The sequence below is a fragment of the Musca vetustissima genome, unplaced genomic scaffold (genome assembly GCF_032173495.1).
Source record: "Musca vetustissima isolate MV318-11 ecotype Yass unplaced genomic scaffold, APGP_CSIRO_Mvet_v1 utg9339, whole genome shotgun sequence".
NCBI lineage: Eukaryota > Metazoa > Arthropoda > Insecta > Diptera > Muscidae > Musca > Musca vetustissima.
In genome coordinates, this window is record NW_026881341.1 from 89,878 (window position 1) to 106,709 (window position 16,832).

Below are 16,832 nucleotides of genomic sequence, written 5' to 3' on the forward strand. Positions count from 1 at the left end.
TAAGCTACACAACAACAAATATATGTTGCGTCGTTTCACCAATCGTCAGGATAGCATGAATTCAACATCGTCGGGTAATAGTAGTGCCAGTGGTCTTAGTACTGCATCGAGTAGTTCCAGTAATTCGTCATACACCAAGGGACATTTGAATTATGCTAATAATAGAAATAACTGCAGCAACAACAACAATAATAATAACATTGCTAATGGTCAAAACAACAACAATAATAACGCAAGCAGCAACACCAACAACAATGTATGTGAAAATAATAACCAACCGAAAGATTCGAATACATCACCTACCCTACCGAGATTCTGTTTGGGAAAATCATTTCCCCACATAGACAGTGACGAAGAAAATGCCGAAGATAGGCGTAATTCGTTGACCGATGGTAAGTTCGAATTAATTAAACGATATTTTTCTTAACGATTCACCAATGCAGCTAAAATCTTGAAATTAGGATTGAGGGTCACACCAAAAGGTGTCAGAAATATCTGGGAAATTCGTACTAGAACGGCATGAAAAGTACTAAATGTTGATTTCAAATTTTAGGACTTCAGTTCCATTCGTACCTCAAACTGTGCCAAATTTAGTACTGTTTAGTACTTTTTGAATACATGAATACTAGGGCGGGCCAATTTGTATGGAGCGGAAAAATTCGATTAAAACCAGCCCCTAGATTTATTCTATGGACAATTCTAAGCAACTTTGGTGAAGGAACCGTAGGTCTATCTCGTCTGTTTTATAGTCAAAATATGTATGAAACGCTCTCTTGCGTGGGTCATAGGTAAAAATAGAGATCAGAAATGAATTTTTCGACCCAAAAACCCCCATATACACATACAAAAATAATATAACTATAAATAAAAAATCGCATTTTGAATCAAAATGATGTTATAGGGGGAAAAAACATTTTTGAAAAGTGGGAGATTCTAAAATCGAGATTGACCTTAGGTTCCTTCACCAAAGTTGCTTAGAATTGTTCATAGAATCATCATAGGGGAGTTAAGGGAATTATGTGTACTAAAGTTGGTAAATATTTGGTTAACCGAATGGTATCCTAAAATTTTTAATTTGAGGGTGGGTTTGGAGTATGGATATAGTTTTTATACCCTTCACCACACTGTGGTACAGGGTATTATGTCTTTGTGCATATGTTTGTAACAGGCAAAAGGAAACGAGATAGACACATGGTTCCTTTTGAGAATATGCATAGAATCACTTTCTGAGTCGATTTATGCATGTCCGTCTGTCCGTTAAATTGTAAACAAAGTACAGGTCGCATTTATTATCCGAATTCGATGAAATTTAGCACAGCTCATTTGTTTGGCCCAAGGACGAACCCTATTGAAATTGGGAAAATTCGGTTCAGATTTAGATATAGCTCCCATTTATATTTTCCTCCGATTTAAGGTAAATGATGTACCAAAGTCCCTATATATCTTTCGATTTGCATGAAATTTGGCATAGCGTACTAAACTAAATCTAGAATGATATGTACAAAGTTTCGTGAAAATCGGTTCAGATTAAATATAGCTCCCATATAGTTTCGTCCGATTTAAGGTAAATTGTTTACCAAAGTCCCTATATATCTTTGGATTTGAACGAAATTTGGCAGAGCGTCCCTAATTAGGTCTAGAATGATGTGTGCAAAGTTTCGTGACAATCGGTTCAGATTTAGACATAGCTCCCATATATATTTTCATCCGATTTAAAGTAATTGGTGCATCAAAGCCCCTATATATTTTTCGATTTGCACGAAATTTGGCATATCGTACTGAATTGCGTCTATAATAATGTGCGCTAAGTTTCATGCAAATCGGTTCAGATTTAGATATAGCTCCCAAATATAGTTTCGCCCGATTTTAGGTAATTGGCGCACCAAAGTCCCTAGAAATCTTTTCATTTGCACGAATTTTGGCATAGCGTACTGAATTAAGTCTAGAACGATGTGTGCAAAGTTTCGTGAAAATCGGTTCAGATTTTGATATAGTCCCATATATATTTTCATCCGATTTTAGTTAATTGGTGCACCAAAGTATCTGAAAATCATTCGATTTGCTAGCTATATCTAAATCTGAAAATCGGTTCAGATTTAGACAGAGGTCCCATATATATTTTCGTCCGATTTTATGTAATTGGTGCACCAAAGCCCCTATATATCTTTCAATTTGCACGAATTTTGGTATAGGGTACTGAATTAAGTCTAGAATGATGTTGCTAAGCTTCGTGAAAAGATCCATAGCTAGGCCGAAAAGATCCATAGCTAGGCCGTGAAAAGATCCATAGCTAGGCCGTTGCGATCAGAATTGATGTGTGATGCGGTACCATTGTATTTGGGGCTCATGCGAATACATGGACCAATATTGATAATTTTTTGCAAGGAAAATTGTTGACAATGCATTTTTTCTTTATGTATGGTAAAAATGAAGTCATTTGGTGCCAATACAAGGATGTACCGTGAATCAATTCCACGTTCTGGTCAGTCAAAAAAGGGATTAGATTGAGGCGTTTTATGAGAGTCAAGATTGTCCGATGCACAATGATTCGTCTTTTACTGTTCGGTTTTGAAATTGTGGTGTATAACTCAGAATTGATATCCTACAGAGATCAATGATTCGTCACTTGTGACGATGTGGTGAAGCACAGCGATTTATTATTTCTTCAACATGTTTTGGCACCATTCGACTAGGACGTTTTTTGAACGACTGTCAAATATTTATAATAAGGTTCATGATCCTAGGCATATTTTACAAAAATAGATGTAATTTGACATCTGCATTGTCTAATAGTAGGGGATATCCTTTGATAATCGGGTGTACAAAACGTATTCCTAAGAACTTTTAAATAAAGTTCCGTATTTTGCCATATGTCTCATGTAAAGGATCCTCCTTTTTTTTGTATGCTAAAGGTCTTAGACTAATTTTAAGGTATTTTTAATGCGAACCTCATGGTGGTGGGCATAAAAAGCTCGATCCAACCGAACTTATCGTCATTATTTGATTTACGCCCACAGTCGTCACAAATCATGCAAATCTAAACAAAATGGTCTCATAGACCGCGACTCCATAGTCTGATTTCATTTCCAAATTATTATTTTTTTTAATTTAATTTAGATAATTTCATAAATAAAACAAATGTCATTTCCTATAAATATATACATTTATTTACATTTCATTTATTACTCTTTCCCCTCCACATGGGATAACCCCATTTAACATTCTTTTTACATCCGAAACCATATCGGAATTTGCCAAAACGTGTTAGAGGTACATTGACACGATTACACGAATTATATTGCCCTATATTCATGGCACTCTCCAAACAATTTCGATTACAAAAATTGTGGGCATAATTGAGAAAGAAAATATGTTTGACCGTACGCGGCACTCCGTCAATCACAAAGACTTCCTTATGTATAATATCCCGATGTTCGGCAAGAAATGTTTCATAGGCCAATTTTAGACCATCCAAATCGGCAATAACTTCTTCAATTTCATGTGTAAAGGAAAAATCCGTTTTTAAACGACGCATTGTAAGGCCAAATTTTGGATAATCAAATATTTCATCAGCCATGTTGTAATCATTGGAACCGTCTAGAGTGATTTCCAAATTCTTGGGATTAAAAGCCTTGGCGATTTCTCGGGCCAAATGAAAGCCCAACGAACTGTAAAGGTAAAGATCTTGCATGTCCAGGCTGTAGTAGGGGTACTGTAATATGGTTAGGGGTAAAAAGATACAACTTTGGCGGGCATATAAACGAGGCAGATGGTATTGAGCAGGGCTCTCCTTTATTCCAAAGAGGGTATTCAGAAACATTAGTTCACTTGGAGTTTGTGGATGCGAATTTAGACATTGATGAGTGATATTGAATTTGAAATTCCTTAATTTTAAAATATTCCCATAATAATCATCCGTTGTGAGATTTAAATGACCATAGAATTTTTCAAAGGTTTCAGGGGAAATATCCACTATTGTTGTTAGGTTGAGATTTTCTAATTTCATATCCAAATAATTTAAAATGTCTTTGCCAAATTGATAGACATTTAAATGCAGGGTGGCGTAGAAATTCTCTTTTAGTTTTCTGTAAATATCTTCAATCACCAGAACTTCACGTTTAACCTCTGGATGTTGTTCTCCATACAACCATTGCAGGACCAAAGGAAATTCCACCCATGTACTTGTCATACAATTCCCCTCTTCACGTTTCACATCTTGACGCATTAGATCCACATAAAACTGCAAATGTATGTAATCACAAATCAGGGAGTTATCATATTCTATCAGCAGGGCAAACAGCCCCTTCAAATAATCCACACTTTGTATGTACAACTGCATTTGCGGATCAACATTGGTTTGATTTAGAAGAACACATAAATATTTCTCCAACCAGGGCATTTGCAAATCCCCCAAGGCAACCAAATCGGAATCATCATCAATGTGACTATCCAAATAAGAATCCTGAATGGGGAATAATTCCGACAAGCCATCGAATAGTGCCTGATTAAATTCACTAAATTTTTCAAAGATCTCTTTAAATTCTGAGATGTTATTTTTTAGCATATAAGACCAAAGATTCTCCATTCTCTCCAATTTGGGACGTTTCAATTCAATTATCATGCGCCGAGTATCATCTATACGTTGGGTAATGTCTTCCTGGAAGAATAGATCATTGAACCCATATCTTCGTGTCAATGCCAATAATTCAATCCAATCATAATCCCAATTCCACTGACTTTCATTATTCCACAACTCTGTTGGCCATTTCATAGCCTCCTCGGTATTTAGCCATTTCAAATATTCTCCAACTTCCTTTTCTCCACCAGAACTCTCCACACAGGCCTGGTAATAGTTGTGGGGATTTTTTAAAAATTTTGTTGAATTATTAAAATCCTTGGCTGCAAAGATTTTTTCCATTTCCATGTTCACCGTTGCTTGTAGACTCTCCAGATTTCCTCGATTTGCCACTAGGTTTGAATCCCACCACTTGCCACAAGCATATTGATAGAAATTCTCACACACTGTTGCATTTACATCGATATTATTTTGAATTTGTTGCAATCTTTTTTGACTTGTACTTTCCGCCGACACATATTCCGACGTCCATAGGCAAATTAAAGCGAATACTATTTGTAATTTACGCATTTTATTTTAAAATTATTTTTTCGTCATATCATCCGATCGCGATCTTGAATTGACAATCTACTTAATAAAACTAAAATTGATAATAAATATTTTGCCTAAAATTCGGAAAAAGAATTATGGTTCTTATCTCACCGATGCTAATGCAAAAAAAAAAAAAAATAAATGACAAGAATCAAGTAAAAATTTTTAAGTTCGGCTAGGGCGACCTATTGGTACCCTACACCATGATATGGGAATTCTAAATACCTATAATCGGTCGGAGATTTTATTAGGGTTCTATATCATTTAATTTGTTATTCACAACTTCTTCGGTTGAAAATGTGCCTAGGAGAATCGAAATGTCTAAAATGGGGCGGGATCATTATTACAAACATTGCGCACGATGAATGCTTTTGAATATAGTTCTTTGTAATAATTATAATGTTGGTATTTTGTAAAATAACAAATGCTATGAAAAAATTTAATATAACGCCGTTGCCATAATAGAGGTCGGGTACAAAAAATAAACAAACATCATATAAATAGGCTATAACAACATAGTTTTTTTTGTTATGGATAACCCTTTGAACTTTCATTCATGGTCAAGACCACAGTTTTTTTAGTTTTCATTATCAGAAGATAGAAAAAGTTTGCATTATCTTGAAGCAATGTTGAACTGACTAACTTATCACATGTCGTGCTAACGAATGCTTAAGAAGCTTGGAAATAAAATTATATGTGGATTAAAGGCATTTGCTTCCCGCAAGCAATAAATTTTGTCAAGCACCGAACTTTCGAATTTGTACACCCTTCACCACACTGTCTTTGTGCATATTTTTGTAACAGGCAAAAGGAAACGAGATAGACCCATAGTTCATTTTGAGAATATGCATAGAATCACTTTCTGAGTCGATTTATGCATGTCCGTCCATCCGTCCGTCTGTTGGTGTTAAATTGCAAACAAAGTGCAGGTCGCATTTATAATCCAAATTGGATGAAATTTGGCACAGCTCATTTGTTTTGCCCAAGGACGAACCCAATTGAAATTGAGAAAAATCGGTTCAGATTTAGATATAGCTCCCATATATACTTTCGTCCAATTTTAGGTAAATGGTGTGCAATGTCCCTATATATCTTTCGATTTGCACGAAATTGGCACAGAGTACTAAATTAGGTCCATAATGATGTATGCTAAATTTCGTGAAAATCGATTCAAAGTTAGATTTAGCTCCCATATATAGTTCTGTCCGATTTTATGTAAATGGTGCACCACGAAATTTGGCATAGGGTACTGAATTAGGTCTAGAATGATGTGTGCTAAGTTTCGTGAAAATCGGTTCAGATTTAGATATAGCTCCCATATATATTTTCATCCGATTTAAGGTAATTGGTGCACCAATGGCCCTATATTTCTTTCGATTTGCACGAAATTTGGCATAGCGTAGCGAATTGCATCTATAAAAATGTGTGCTAAGTTTCATGAAAATCGGTTCAGATTTAGATATAGCTCCCATATATAGCTTCGCCCGATTTTAGGTAAATAGTGCAGTAAAGTCACTGGAAATGTTTTGATTTGCTCGAATTTTGCCACAGCGTACTGAATTAAGTCTAGAATGATGTGTGCAAAGTTTCGTGACAATCGGTTTAGATTTAGATATAGCTCCCATATATATTTTCATCCGATTTAAGGTAATTGGTGCACCAATGACGCTATATATCTTTCGATTTGCACGAAATTTGGCATAGCGTACCGAATTGCGTCTGTAACAATGTGTGCTAAGTTTCATGAAAATCGGTTCAGATTTAGATATAGCTCCCATACATAGTTTCGGCCGAGTTTAGGTGATTGGTGCACCAAAGTCCCTGGAAATCTTTTCATTTGCACGAATTTTGGCATAGCGTACTGAATTAAGTCTGGAATGATGTGTGCAAAGTTTCGCGAAAATCGGTTCAGATTTAGATATAGATCCCATATATATTTTCATCCGATTTTAGGCAATTGGTGCACAAAAGTCTCTGAAAATCATTCGATTTGCACAAATTTTGGCACAGGGTACTGGATTAAGGCTAGAATGACGTGTGCTAAGTTTCGCGAAAATCGGTTCAGATTTAGATATAGATCCCATATACATTTGCATCGGATTTTAGGCAATTGGTGCACAAAAGTCTCTGAGAATCATTCGATTTGCACGAAATTTGACACAGGGTACTGGATTAAGGCTAGAATGATGTTGGTAGGCTTCATGAAAAGATCCTAGATCCGATTGACACAACGTACTGAAGTAATATAAATTAGTCTCTGGCAATTTTCCCTGAAATCGGATATATAACAAAAAAGCGATGTCTGTTAGGATACATATGTAGAATATATATGGTGAAGGGTATCATATAGTCGGCCCAGTCCGACTTTACTACTTTCCTTACTGGTTTTTTATACCTTTCACCACCCTGTACCACAGGGTATTATGTCTTTGTGCATATATTTGTAACAGCCAAAGGAAACGAGGTAGACACATAGTTCCTTTTGAGAATATGCATAGAATCACTTTCTGAGTCAATTTACGCATGTCCGTCTGTCCGTCCATGTATTGTTGGGAACAAAGTACAGGTCGCATTTATGATCCGATTTGGATGAAATTTGGCATAGGTCACTTATTTGGCCCAAGGACGAACCCTATAGAAATCGGTCCAGATTTAGATTTAGCTCCCATATATATTTTCGTCCTATTAAATGTAAATGGTGCACCAAAGACCCTATATATCTTTCGATTCGCACGAAATTTAGCATACCGTACTAGATTAAGCCTAGAGTGATATGTGTTAAGTTTTCCGAAAATCGGTTCAGATTTAGATATAGCCCCATATATATTTTCGTTTGATTTAATGTAAATGGTGCACCAAAGTCCCTTAATATATTTCGATTTGCACCCAATTTGGCACAGCGTAATGAATTAGGTCTAGAGTGATGTGTGTTAAGTTTCGTGAAAATTAATCTTTATTCGTTATATCGATGAGACAGCATTGTTACACCAAAAAACCAAAGCATTAACAGTATTTCAAATCGGGCGCCATAAATTTCTTGTCGTGAAAATATAACTTAAAACCAGTAAGGAAAGTCGTCAAGTTGGACCGAGCCGATTACATGATACCCTTCACCAGTGAGGAGCAGTATACCAACTGCCACGAAAATCTAACCTTCGGCCGTTCTAGAGTTTGAACCTGGGCAATATTTCGCGATATTTGCACTCTCTTGGTCGATTAAAAGGCTCTACTTTCTAAGCCCGGCATATTTTCCAAATCTTGTTTTCTCCAGGTAATTGATTTGACACTCGGAATATTGACCGATCATTATCTAAACAGCCGTCATAAGTATTTGGTCAGATGACCTTCGCCGTTTAAAATATGTGATGTTCTGCCTAATGTTTTCGGTTTATTGCATACCCTAAATATCATCTCAACAACACCGAACATTATAGGCGTAGTGGGGGTGATAGTAGTACTAAACAATATCATAACATCCGAGTACAAACAACAATATAATTGGTATCAATTTAATGGTCAAGTGTCTATGACCATCAGGAGTATGTATTTTTTACACAAAAGTTTGGGTCCATATGACCCACTAAGTATTGACCGATCTTTATCAAAACATAAACATTCCAATGGACAGACGGACGAATTCGTTTCTAATCCGCCAGAAACAGGCTGTTAAAGTTTTTTAGCCAAAATTGTCTTTACATTTACTTATAGAAGGCACTTTTATTAGTATAAACTTACTCGGTAAGGTTTGACGTATCTTTATACAGAACAATTAGTCTGTATAGAGAAAACAGGACTTCATATATTTTAACAACATAGGAGTTTAGTTTTGGTATAGGTATCCAATGAAATCCATTCTAAGCTTTCATTGGCAGTGGATATAGTGTTTGGCTTTTACACATGGAGGAGGTTATTAAAAGATGACATCTTTGTGCCATGCTAACGCCGGTTTTAATTGTTTAATTTGGTTTCGCCAAGTAACGGATCAAATAGTCAACAACATCAATTTATTTGCGACTAAAGCGTTTATTTGAAAAAAGGAAATGACTTAATTTGATTTAGTACAACACGTGCATTTTTTATCACCTGGAAATCTGATAACTTTTCTCCAAGTCATTGTGATATTCACAAATACCCATATCCCCAAAGGCACAACAATTAACAAACACAAATTAACTGCTTATCTCTGATTTTATTTTAAATTCAAGAAAATAACATTGTTTCTAAATCATATCTTATATTTCACCTAATTTTTTTGTTGTTTTCTTTGCACATTTCGTTACAGATCATTTGGAAAGTGAAATTATAGCGCCAAATTTAATTACCGATTTGCCTGAAAAGTTGCTTTTATCTGGCATCTATTTACCAGGTAAGTTGAATTTATTCTTCCTCGTCTTCTTGTTTTGGTGTTTCTATTTTTTTTTTTTTTTTTTTTTTTTTTGGCTGAGTTGTTGATATCGAAAGATAGTGGAACAACAAACCAACGACAGACAGACCAACCGCCAGAAAATTGCCATCAATATAACAGCTTCTAAGCAGCGGTAGTGGTGAGCATTAAATATTTCTATGCTGTTGGTTGTTCCTTCCTTTGACTAAAAAAAATTGGTGGCCCACAAAACGAGTGCTACCCCACAAGAAGCGGTAGCGGTGGCATTAGTAATTAAACGAAAAACCACGACAACACACTTTCTTTTAATTCTTAGACGTTACACAAACATACAAAAATAACACCCAGTCGGACGGCCGACTGGCCAGCCAGCCACACCTTTTGCCATTTATTGCGGTTGCAGTTTATCTCTTTTTTATGACCAACACCTTTCAATCTACAATGGCCTCCTCTTCTTCTTCTTCCGAACGACAAAAAAGATGCCATAGTTCTAGTTACTTTCACTGCTAAACAAATTGCTAATCTGCTAGGTAACTAGTAACCCTGATGTGGTCGTGGCAACAACAACTCAGTGGGTTGGGGACAAAAACAATTTACTCAAACTGTTAGATGTTTTTTTTTATTTTTTTTTCTTTTTTTGGAATTTAAAAGATTTTCTGAAATTGATTTGCAATTTCTCACTAACCAGACTCAATTTACACACACCACACCATCGAAGATGTTTGGCTAATGGTTCTGTTTTTCGTTTAATAGCCAGTCATTTTCATTCTAATGACTGACGGACTAATGAAGAACACTGATGCCAGAGTGATAAATTTAAAAAAATGAAATTTTGAAAATGTAGATTTTAACATATATAGATCATTTTCATTGAAATATTAATCATGGGTACCCCTCAACCACAAGCGTGAACTTTTTAAATAAATAGCTTAGCGAAGTTGTTTAATAATGCGGCTATAGCTTTGATAATTGTGGGTTTAAAGACCTACATAAACATTAATTTAATAAGAAAACATTTTTAATAGGCCTTGATTTTTATAAACCCCGTTTAAAAGCATTTTTAGTCGTATATTAAAAAAAAAATAAACTTGAATTTAAAAAAAATTGTCAACGGTTTCAACTTTTCCAAAGACGTTTTTTTAACAAAATGTATCGAACTCTTTATGGCATTCAACATGAGATTGACATTCAAAAAAGTCTGAATCGGAACATGAATATGGAGTCTTTACCAAATACCAAACTGCAGACCCTGGCTGTAAAATTGACCCGGGAACTTGAAAATACCGAAAATGATGGTTGGCGGATATAAACATATTAGGTTGGGGAAAAAGAAATCCATTTGGCCGGTGGTCGAAAATTTCTAAAAAATCGGAGAAATTATCAAAGTTGACCGGCATATTATCAGTCGTAATAAAACTGTTTTAAAACATTTACACAAAGCTGGATTCAAAAAGAAGCTCGATGTTTGGGTGTCACACCATTGAACAGAAAAAATAGGATGGATCGAATTTCAATCTGCGAATTTCTTAAACGTATGGTGACTAAAGATGAGAAATGGTTCACATACGATAACCATGTGCGAAAACTATCGTGGTCAAAGAGCGGTGAAGGACATCAAACGGTGTCCAAACCAGAACTAACGGCCAAGAAGGTTCTGCTAAGCATTTGTGGTACTGGAAAGGAATTATTTATTATGAGTTTCTTCCATATGGCCAAACGCTAAATTCTGATCTCTACTGTCAACAACTTGACCGTTTGAAGATAGCAATTGGCCAGAATTTGTCAACCGGAGAGGTGTCGTGTTCCACCAGGACAACGCTAGGCCACACACATCTACAATGACTCGCCAGAAACTTCGGTGACTTGGTTGAGAAGCTTTAATGCATCCGACATACAGTCCGGACTTGGCACCAAGCAATTATCATATTTTTTCTTGCATTGCAAAATTTCGTTAATGATAAAAAATTGGTATTAAGGAAGGATTGTGAAAATCGCCTACTAGAGATTTTTTGCAAATAGAGCCAAACGCTAAATTCTGATCTCTACTGTCAACAACTTGACCGTTTGAAGATAGCAATTGGCCAGAATTTGTCAACCGGAGAGGTGTCGTGTTCCACCAGGACAACGCTAGGCCACACACATCTACAATGACTCGCCAGAAACTTCGGTGACTTGGTTGAGAAGCTTTAATGCATCCGACATACAGTCCGGACTTGGCACCAAGCAATTATCATATTTTTTCTTGCATTGCAAAATTTCGTTAATGATAAAAAATTGGTATTAAGGAAGGATTGTGAAAATCGCCTACTAGAGATTTTTTGCAAATAGAGAGCAGGACTTCTATGAGAGAGGCATAATGAAGTTACTTTTAAAATGGCAACAAATCATACAACAAAACGATGCATATTTGGCCCAAATCGGACATTCCGAAGCATGGTAAATAAAGTCCTATTGTTCATATAAAAATAATGGATTTCTTATCCTCCAGCCTAATATATAACAAATCTTCAAAATGCTTTACCTTATAGTGGACCGATAATACTTTTTTTTGTAAAAAATTAACCCAATAAGAACCCAAAATAGAAAGTAAAATGTACCCAACATTTTTCAAATACCGGCTAATGGACCAGATCGTTACATTGGGTCTTGGGTCAACGTGGATATTTTTGGTGGGGATATTTTCTACCTAATGAGAACCTAAAATATGAAATAATAGCCAACTCGGTTAAAAAATCGATTCTAAATACACAAAATCGCGAGAACATTCGGTACCACAGTATTAGGGATATAACTAAAAGGAAAGAAATATTGATATTTTTGGAAGATTTTTCATCCAATAAGACAACTCTATGAAAATTCAGCAACCTATCCCAACGTACAGTCAATTCGAACCTGTCCAAAATACAAAAATATATAATTTCAAACCAGTGAGCGGAGCAGTATAGTCGGACGGGGCCGATCATATGATACCCTACACAACTTCCACGAAAATCTAACTTTCTGTGATACTACATTCTGAGATTGGGCAATATTTCGCGATATTTGCACCCTCTTGATCGACTAGAGGCCAACAAATATTAATAATATTCAGTATATCTCTTCTAATTACTTGCCCCGATTCCTTTCACCAGGTATTGTGTTGTGATGTTCGGCCTTCAATTGTGGCCTATAGATCAACTCGAAAAAAACACAAAAAATTAAGTTTTCGGTCCACTTCATCCCAATATTATTAATTGGTCATCACCGAAAATTATAGGCGTTGTCCTTGACCATACCTGAATTCTCATGGAAAATTTCAAAACTATCAGCGTTATATTTTCGCCCTCTAGTGTGTTACTAAATAATATTTGAATACCTAAGCACCTGTCAATATTTAAGTGCAACTCCCACATCCGAGTACACACGACAACATAATTTGTATCAATTTAAAGGACAAGCACTACTCTTGGATATGCTATCAACTTTTCGGGACTTTGTTCTTCAGGGGTAAATATATACGCTATAGAATACACATTTTGTCATTTTTCACACAAAAGTTAGGGTAAATTTGACCCGCAAAATATTGACCGATCTTTATCAAAACAGGCATGCTTATTCTTTGGCCCGATCCACTTCTCCATGCAAAAATTCACAGTGTTTGGGTCATAATTGGGCTCCAGAGGCCCCAGAGACCAGAAAATTAGACAAAAATAAAGTTTTTAACTGATCTTTCCAAAAAACAATAGGGGTCTTCATTGGCCAGAAGCCATTCTACATGCAAAATTTCATGAAGATTGGTCCATAACTGTGGCCTGTATCGTGTTTACAAATTATAATAGACATACGGACGGACGGACGGACGGACACATGTCTAGATCGACTCAGCTAGTCGAGATATAACGAACGGTATACTTAAAGGTAGGTCTAGGACCAATATTTCGCTGCGTTACAAACTTTTGGGGCTGTACAAAGCTATAATACCCTGACAACATAGTTGTGTAGGGTATAATTACAGTAAATTCGAATTACAGTAAATTCGGATAAAAAAGCGTCCAATATACTCATAACCGCAAAGGTGAAGTTATATGAAGGCTATACCTAAATGTGGACCGATATAGTCCATTTTTTGAACTTAACCAGAATATAGACAAGGGACAACTCTACGCTGAGTTCAGCACCCTATCTCAGTTCCTTCGAAAGCTAACGTGATTACAACAGAATGACGCATGACCATGGGTAGATCGTCATAGAATTTTACCCCAATAAATAAAATATATTCCATAGGCCTGTATTTTTCTTTTTTTCAGGCAAATATCCTCTTAGTAAAAAGAAAATTAATTATGAAATAACCCGCTTAAAATTTCTCAGAGGGTAAATGGTCTTATATTAGAAACATTTCAATATATAGGTATTTTCAGGATCCTAGTTCCATAATACAGGGAGACGTAGTAAAATATTTATTCTCAATAAAAATATTCGAAGATATAATAATCCTTTCCTAGACTTTCTAATTTTCAAAGGTCAAAAGACCTATTTCCAAACTATTTATATATATTCGGATTTATATGGGTCCTTCCTCCGGCCGCACTTTCCAATCGAATTGGCGACCATTTTAGAATTTCTGGTTGTCAGAGAAAAATTTACAATATTTTTATTTTGATATCTCCGAAATGTACACTGGACAATTGAGTTACCCTTTCTTTATTATACCCTTCAACACACTATGGTACAGGGTATTATGTCTTTGTGCATATGTTTGTAACAGACAAAAGGAAACGAGATAGACACATGGTTCCTCTTGAGAATATGCATAGAATCAGTTTTTAAGTCCATTTATGCATGTCCGTCCGTCTGTCCATTTTAAATTGTAAACAAAGTACAGGTCGCATTTACAATCCGAATTGGATGAAATTTGGCATAGGTCACTTATTTGGCCCAAGGACGAACCCTATTGATATTGGGAAAAATCGCTTCACATTTAGATATTGCTCCCATATATATATTTTCGTCCGATTTAATGTAAATGGTGCACCAAAGTTCCTATATATCTTTCGATTTGCACGAAATTTGGCACAGCGTACTGAAGTAGGTCTAGAATGATGTGTGTTCAGTTTCCTGAAAATCGGTCCAGTTACATAATGGTCCTTCAAAAATTCGACGATCTGTTGAATATACCCAAAGTGGTGAAGGGTATCATAAAGTCGGCCCCGTCCGACTTTACTACTTTCTTTACTGTTTTTTTATTTAACACAAAAAATCTTCTTGCTGTACCAATAGGCAGTTTTCTGCATAAGCTTTCCATAGATGCAGCTTTTAGACTAGCAGAATTGTTCCGCAAGACACAGCCCCAATAGTCTCTTCAAGGAATGATCAGCAAAAAAAAATACCTCGAAATCGAGTTGGAATCATTTCCGCTTTTCGTAAGATTTCCATTGATATCCATCCTTGACTATCAGAACTGTACAGGGAGGCATATGCTTCAATTAAATTACCCTTTTTATGATAACCCCAGAAATGTTTAAATACTTTGAACTCGTGATGGATATTTTGTTATTAATCTTATGTCAACTTTCATAAGCATTCCATTGATGCTTACAAATTGCATTATCGTTTTCTGAATATCTAACCAAGAACGATGCGAGCGGGATGGTTTGAAATTTCCTAATAAAATTCGGAATTTATAGACAGAGATGGATTGTAGAAGACAGGATTGAAGCCTGCACTAAGAGGCGGGTCTTCAAAATACCTGAAATTGCTTGAGACTATGGTACATTGACGTACATTTTTTTTTTTTTTTTTTTTTTTTGTAAAATCCGCCTAGTAATATCAAAATATCTAAAAGGATTGCAATACGGAAACCTACCATAAAATTCTTCCGACGTTTTCATCCTCTTCGGTTGGAAAAATAGATTTAAAACTTCAACCGTTACATGTCATCCCACAATATAGATCTGTATTGACAGTTAAGTTTTTACTCACCAAGAAACTGAAACGCAAAATTACATCTACTTCTGTTGAAAATGTGCCGAAAGCCCTTTAAAATAACGAAAATGATGCGGAATCTTTATTGATGGACTATACAAAATCATAGCCTTGGAAAATAGGAGGCTTTAATCAAACCTCTTGATATCCACCCTCACATTAGATCAAATTAATGAAAGCTATATTGATCTATAAAAATAGCATGTCCATATGTTTTATATCCTAATTTTTGTATAAAATCTCAATGAATCACACCTTTTTAGTGTAGAGTAGAACATGTACGACCCTTGTCATATTCCCTTGAAATCTAACAATTTTCGAAACTTACATTACTACCACTGTCTCCATTATGGGTCCATTAAGAAGCTGAGAAAAAAATCTGGACTGTCCATCACTTCCATCAGATGCATCTCGCGCACATCACATAGCAGTTTGTAAATTCTAATAACTTGTCAATAAAAACGAATACCAACCACCAACGTAACTTGATCCCCGATTGATGGCTGGCTAGCTGCCTGCCTGATTGGCTTGACTTAACTTGGCTAACTTGCTGTCTGGTTGATTGGTCAAGTGATGATTGCATTATATTGACATTTGATCGTTTCAATTTTTTTCTTCTTCTTCTTCACAGAAAACACACCCCATGAAATTTTGTTATTGCATTTTCTGCAAGTTTCACATTTTCCTTGGCGCAATGGAATATGCAAATGAAATTTTAATTGGAAAATCTTTCGCACTCATTTCATATTTCATTGGCACAACAGAAATTTCTCTTTGCAGGCAGGTAACTAGGGAAATGCGTTGTTGTACAGCTTCTAATGGTAGAATAATGGTCTGGCATATTTTTATTAAAGAGCTTAACAAATTATCAGGTCTTGTCTTGGACCACCACCACCATGAATATGTAGATTTATGTTTTGTATATTGTTATGAATTAATTTATATTTAATTTGTTTCTTGCTTTCATTTTCTTTTACTATTTTTTCAGGAACTCGAGACTTGAAAGGAAATCCGTTGATCACAGTTGATGCTGAAAGTGTGTTAACAGCTGGCCTGAATTGTTATGAAATTGCCACATTGCTTTTGTACTACAGTACAATACCGGAAAGGTAAGTTGTTTGTAAAATTATTTAAATTATATATATATATATATATCATTCACCATTTCAAATTTCGAAAAGTTTCAACCCGCTGGCATATGGGCATCCATAATTTTAAAGGCTTATAACTTCGCATACATGTATTTGAAAGACTTAAAGGACAACCCCCCTCCCCCCCTCTTTCCGGTTTTTACTTAATTCAAACCTACACTAATTCAAG

The 16,832-nt window shown here is 35.6% G+C and overlaps 1 long non-coding RNA gene across 1 annotated transcript; it reads left to right on the forward strand.

The window, feature by feature from the left end:
* The first annotated feature begins 261 nt into the window (after positions 1-261).
* On the forward strand, positions 262-16,621 carry LOC133327320 (uncharacterized). Its single transcript, XR_009754224.1, has 3 exons — positions 262-392; positions 9,450-9,533; positions 16,501-16,621. It is a non-coding gene; the product is annotated as an uncharacterized LOC133327320 (long non-coding RNA).
* The last annotated feature ends 211 nt before the right edge of the window (positions 16,622-16,832 follow it).